At 32.9% G+C, this 6,941-nt stretch overlaps 1 non-coding gene across 1 annotated transcript; it reads right to left on the bottom strand.

Moving 5' to 3' along the window:
- Positions 1 to 283: 283 nt before the first annotated feature.
- On the bottom strand, positions 284 to 390 carry LOC139860882 (small nucleolar RNA R71). Its single transcript, XR_011763505.1, has one exon. It is a non-coding gene; the product is annotated as a small nucleolar RNA R71 (small nucleolar RNA).
- Between the last annotated feature and the right edge of the window lie 6,551 nt (positions 391 to 6,941).

Raw genomic sequence — 6,941 nt, 5'->3', positions numbered from 1 at the left:
TGAAATCAAAGGACAAATTCTACACATGGTGACTAATCAATGCCAATTTAGTGGTGCGCCGAAGGAAGATCCAAACGAACATCTTCGTACCTTTAATAGGATCTGTACACTATTTAAAATAAGAGAAGTTGAAGATGAACAGATATATCTCATGTTATTTCCCTGGACTTTAAAGGGAGAAACCAAAGATTGGTTGGAATTGTTACCTGAAGGGGCGATTGATACATGGGACGTTTTAGTAGAAAAATTTCTTAAACAATTCTTTCCGGCATCTAAAGCCGTAAGACTTCAAGGAGAAATTGTTACATTCACACAAAAGCCAAATGAAACTCTATATGAGGCATGGAAAAGATTTGGAAAGTTATTAAGAGGATGTCCACAACATGGTTTAGACACCTGTCAAATAGTACAAATATTCTACCAAGGATGCGACATCACTACAAGGAAAGACATTGATATAACAGCTGGTGGTTCTATTATGAAGAAAACAGAAACTGATGCTTACAAAATTATTGATAACACTGCTTCCCACTCACATGAGTGGCACCAAGAAAAAGATATTGTTAGATCATCTAAAGCAGCTAGAGCCGATTCTAGCCATGACTTAGATTCCATTTCAGCAAAGATAGATGCTATCGAGAGATAAATGGAAAAGATGACTAAGGATATACACTCAATACGAATTAGTTGTGAGCAGTGTGGAGGACCACATTTGATAAAAGATTGTCTCAGTATTGAGCTAACAATGGAATAAAGAGAGAATATTTCATACATAAACCAAAGGCCTGAAAATAATTATCAGAATAATTATCAACCGCCAAGACCAATTTACAATCAAAACCAAAATTATAACTGAAATATTCCATACAACAACCCACAAGGTCCTAGCAATCAACAAGTATCCAATAATACTTACAATCAGCAAAGACCTAATTTTCAAAACAAACCACCACAAACAGATGATAAAAAGCCAAATTTAGAAGATATGATGACGAAGCAAGTTGAATCTCAAACGCAGTTTTTCACATCTCAAAAACAAACTAATGAACAAAATACTCAAGCATTTAGAAATCAACAAGCTTCTATTCAAAATTTGGAACAAGAAGTAAGTAACCTAGCAAGGTTAATAGGTGAAAGAAAACCGGGAAGTTTACCTAGTGATACAAATGCTAACCCCCGGAATGAAACAGCTAAAGCCATTACCACAAGAAGTGGTATTACACTTAAACCACCTGAAATACCTGTAATTCCTGATGAAGCTATTCCTACTCCACAAGAACCACAACCTGAACAAGATAATGAAAAAGAACCGGTAGTTGAAAAGGTTAATGAAGATAACACAGTTAAGGCTAAACCTTATGTTAAACCATACCAACCACCACTTCCTTACCCGAGTAAAATGAAAAAAGAGAAACTTGAAGCCGAGCAATCCAAATTCTTGGATATGTTTAAACAGATAAATGTAAATCTTCCTTTCATTGATGTAATTTCAGGAATGCCTAGATATGCTAAATTCTTGAAAGATCTAATCTTGAATAGAAAGAAAATGGAAGAACTCTCGACTGTTACTATGAATGCTAATTGTTCAGCAGTGCTGTTGAATAAGATACCAGAAAAACTATCAGATCTAGGAAGTTTCACAATTCCATGTTTTCTGGGTAGTCTTAGTTCAATAGAAGCATTGGCAGACTTAGGTGCTAGTATAAATTTAATGCCGTATTCACTATACACTAAACTAGACCTTGGAGAATTGAAACCAACAAGAATAAGTATACAACTAGCCGATCGATCAATAAAATATCCTAGAGGGATAATGGAGAACATGCTAGTTAAAGTTGGTACTTTAGTATTTCCAGTAGATTTTGTTGTTCTGGACATGGGAGAAGATTCTCAAGTTCTTCTCATATTAGGAAGACCATTCTTAAACACGGCTAAAGCAATGATAGACGTGTTTGGTAAGAAACTGACCCTAAGTATAGAGGATGAGAGTGTTACCTTTTCAGCTGATAGAGCAATACAACAACCGCAATCTGCAGATGATACATGTTATTATATTCAAACTATAGATTCACATGCAGAATTGTTAGAAGAATTTCCAGAATTACAAGGAACAGGAGAATGTTCTTTAGGAGAAGGAACTGAACCAATTGATGAAACCGAAATGTTAGCTACACTAATAGCTAATGGATATGAACCAACAACAGAAGAAATTCAAATGCTAAAAGGAGAAGACAGATATCGATATAAATCATCGATAGAAGAACCTCCGACATTAGAGTTAAAGCCACTTCCAAACCATTTGGAATACGCTTATTTACATGGTGAATCTGAATATCCTGTAATAATATCGTCTTCTCTTACTGAAAATGAGAAATCACAACTCATTTATGTGTTGAAAGCTCATAAACCAGCCATTGCATGGAAGATTCATGATATTAAAGGAATAAGTTGTAGTGACCCGAACTTTTCCATGTTTATATATATTAATTGAGATTGATATTTACATGATTAAATGTTTCCAACATGTTAAGCAATCAAACTTGTTAAGACTTGATTAATTGAAATATGTTTCATATAGACAATTGACCACCCAAGTTGACCGGCGATTCACGAACGTTAAAACTTGTAAAAACGACATGACGATATATATATATATGGATATACATATGGTTAACATGAGATTATGATAAGTAAGTATCTCCATAAGTATATTAACAATGAGTTATATACATATAAACAAGACTACTAACTTAAGGATTTCGAAACGAGACATATATGTAACGATTATCGTTGTAACGACATTTAAATGTATATATATATCATATTAAGATATATTAATATATCATAATATTATGATAATATAATAATTTAACATCTCATTAGATATAATAAACAATGGGTTAACAACATTAATTGAGATCGTTAACTTAAAGGTTTCAAAACAACACTTACATGTAACGACTAACGATGACTTAACGACTCAGTTAAAATGTATATACATGTAGTGTTTTAATATGTATTTATACACTTTTGAAAGACTTCAATACACTTATCAAAATACTTCTACTTAACAAAAATGCTTACAATTACATCCTCGTTCAGTTTCATCAACAATTCTACTCGTATGCACCCGTATTCGTACTCGTACAATACACAGCTTTTAGATGTATGTACTATTGGTATATACACTCCAATGATCAGCTCTTAGCAGCCCATGTGAGTCACCTAACATATGTGGGAACCATCATTTGACAACTAGCATGAAATATCTCATAAAATTACAAAAATATGAGTAATCATTCATGACTTATTTACATGAAAACAAAATTACATATCCTTTATATCTAATCCATACACCAACGACCAAAAACACCTACAAACACTTTCATTCTTCAATTTTCTTCATCTAATTGATCTCTCTCAAGTTCTATCTTCAAGTTCTAAGTGTTCTTCATAAATTTCAAAAGTTCTAGTTTCATAAAATCAAGAATACTTTCAAGTTTGCTAGCTCACTTCCAATCTTGTAAGGTGATCATCCAACCTCAAGAAATCTTTGTTTCTTACAGTAGGTTATCATTCTAATACAAGGTAATAATCATATTCAAACTTTGGTTCAATTTCTATAACTATAACAATCTTATTTCAAGTGATGATCTTACTTGAACTTGTTTTCGTGTCATGATTTTGCTTCAAGAACTTTGAGCCATCCAAGGATCCATTGAAGCTAGATCCATTTTTCTCTTTTCCAGTAGGTTCATCCAAGGAACTTAAGGTAGTAATGATGTTCATAACATCATTCGATTCATACATATAAAGCTATCTTATTCGAAGGTTTAAACTTGTAATCACTAGAACATAGTTTAGTTAATTCTAAACTTGTTCGCAAACAAAAGTTAATCCTTCTAACTTGACTTTTAAAATCAACTAAACACATGTTCTATATCTATATTATATGCTAACTTAATGATTTAAAACCTGGAAACAAGAAAAACACCGTAAAACCGGATTTACGCCGTCGTAGTAACACCGCGGGCTGTTTTGGGTTAGTTAATTAAAAACTATGATAAACTTTGATTTAAAAGTTGTTATTCTGAGAAAATGATTTTTATTATGAACATGAAACTATATCCAAAAATTATGGTTAAAATCAAAGTGGAAGTATGTTTTCTAAAATGGTCATCTAGACGTCGTTCTTTCGACTGAAATGACTACCTTTACAAAAACGACTTGTAACTTATTTTTCAGACTATAAACCTATACTTTTTCTATTTAGATTCATAAAATAGAGTTCAATATGAAACCATAGCAATTTGATTCACTCAAAACGGATTTAAAATGAAGAAGTTATGGGTAAAACAAGATTGGATAATTTTTCTCATTTTAGCTACGTGAAAATTGGTAACAAATCTATTCCAACCATAACTTAATCAACTTGTATTGTATATTATGTAATCTTGAGATACCATAGACACGTATACAATGTTTCGACCTATCATGTCGACACATCTATATATATTTCGGAACAACCATAGACACTCTATATGTGAATGTTGGAGTTAGCTATACAGGGTTGAGGTTGATTCCAAAATATATATAGTTTGAGTTGTGATCAATACTGAGATACGTATACACTGGGTCGTGGATTGATTCAAGATAATATTTATCGATTTATTTCTGTACATCTAACTGTGAACAACTAGTTGTAGGTTACTAACGAGGACAGCTGACTTAATAAACTTAAAACATCAAAATATATTAAAAGTGTTGTAAATATATTTTGAACATACTTTGATATATATGTATATATTGTTATAGGTTCGTGAATCAACCAGTGGCCAAGTCTTACTTCCCGACAAAGTAAAAATCTGTGAAAGTGAGTTATAGTCCCACTTTTAAAATCTAATATTTTTGGGATGAGAATACATGCAGGTTTTATAAATGATTTACAAAATAGACACAAGTACGTGAAACTACATTCTATGGTTGAATTATCGAAATCGAATATGCCCCTTTTTATTAAGTCTGGTAATCTGAGAATTAGGGAACAGACACCCTAATTGACGCGAATCCTAAAGATAGATCTATTGGGCCTAACAAACCCCATCCAAAGTACCGGATGCTTTAGTACTTCGAAATTTATATCATATCCGAAGGGTGTCCCGGAATGATGGGGATATTCTTATATATGCATCTTGTTAATGTCGGTTACCAGGTGTTCACCATATGAATGATTTTTATCTCTATGTATGGGATGTGTATTGAAATATGAAATCTTGTGGTCTATTATTATGATTTGATATATATAGGTTAAACCTATAACTCACCAACATTTTTGTTGACGTTTTAAGCATGTTTATTCTCAGGTGATTATTAAGAGCTTCCGCTGTCGCATACTTAAATAAGGACGAGATTTGGAGTCCATGCTTGTATGATATTGTGTAAAAACTGCATTCAAGAAACTTATTTTGTTGTAACATATTTGTATTATAAACCATTATGTAATGGTCGTGTGTAAACAGGATATTTTAGATTATCATTATTTGATAATCTACTTAAAGCTTTTTAAACCTTTATTGATGAAATAAAGGTTATGGTTTGTTTTAAAATGAATGCAGTCTTTGAAAAACGTCTCATATAGAGGTCAAAACCTCACAACGAAATCAATTAATATGGAACGTTTTTAATCAATAAGAACGGGACATTTCAGTTGGTATCAGAGCGTTGGTCTTAGAGAACCAGAAAATTTGCATTAGTGTGTCTTATCGAGTTTGTTAGGATGCATTAGTGAGTCTGGACTTCGACCGTGTTTTCTTTAAAAATGATTGCTTAACATTTTTGTTGGAAACTATATATTTTTAACATATGAATATTATGTGATATATTAATCTCTTAACGTGTTTGATATTATGTGATAGATGTCTACCTCTAGAACAAGTCCCATTGACTCACCTAATAATAATGAAGAGTCAAATGTAAATTGGAATGATTTGTGGACTGATTCACAAGTTCCCGAAGAGGAACCGGAAGAAGAGTCGGAACCGGAAGAAGAATTGGAACCGGATGAAGAAATAGAACCGGTGGGGGAAATAATAAAACGGTTAAGTAAAAGAAAATCCTCAACCAACCGACCAAAGTTAATTATGGTCAATGGTGTTTCCGCCAAGGAAGCAAAATATTGGGAGGATTACCAATTCTCCGATGAATCGGATTCCGACGAGAATTCCGATGATGTTATAGAAATTACCCCAACTGAATTTAAAAAGGCAAAAGAAAATAATAAGGGAAAGGGCATAAAAAATAGAGAAATCTAATTCCAACCCCGATGAACTTTATATGTATCGTCAACCCCCGAAGTCCTTAAGTTGTAACAATGACCCGGGAACCTCTAAACCACCAGGTTTTTCTAAACCAATGTGGACAACGACGGCTCGTATTAGGGGAACATCATATATCCCTAGAAACTTGGCAAAACGAACCAAAACCGAAGAAGAAGAAACGAGCGAGTCGGAATAAGATAGTTGTATTCGTGTGGTGTAATATATGTAATATAGTGTTCTTATGCTTTATGATATATGTAAAAATTGCTTGTATTAATAAGTATTTTTTTTATGAATCTAACTCTTGTCTATTTTACAGTTTAAAAACACAAAATGGATAGACAACCCAATATTTTAAGAGACCTACCCGGAGACATGATTGATGAAATCTTGTCTAGAGTCGGCCAGAATTCTTCGGCACAACTATTTAAGGCGAGATCAGTTTGTAAGACATTCGAAGAACGTTCCAAGAATGTCTTGGTTTATAAGAGACTTTCGTTTGAAAGATGGGGGATATCACATTGGGAAACCCATAAGTTACGATGTGTTTACTTTGACGCATATATTGCGGGGAACCCGAATGCTATTTTACGCAACGGGTTAAGAAATTATTTTGACTCAATA

Source organism: Rutidosis leptorrhynchoides, chromosome 7, assembly GCF_046630445.1.
Source record: "Rutidosis leptorrhynchoides isolate AG116_Rl617_1_P2 chromosome 7, CSIRO_AGI_Rlap_v1, whole genome shotgun sequence".
NCBI classification, from domain to species: domain Eukaryota; kingdom Viridiplantae; phylum Streptophyta; class Magnoliopsida; order Asterales; family Asteraceae; genus Rutidosis; species Rutidosis leptorrhynchoides.
Note: the sequence above shows the minus strand (reverse complement) of the source record. Positions and strands in the feature narration are given on the sequence as shown.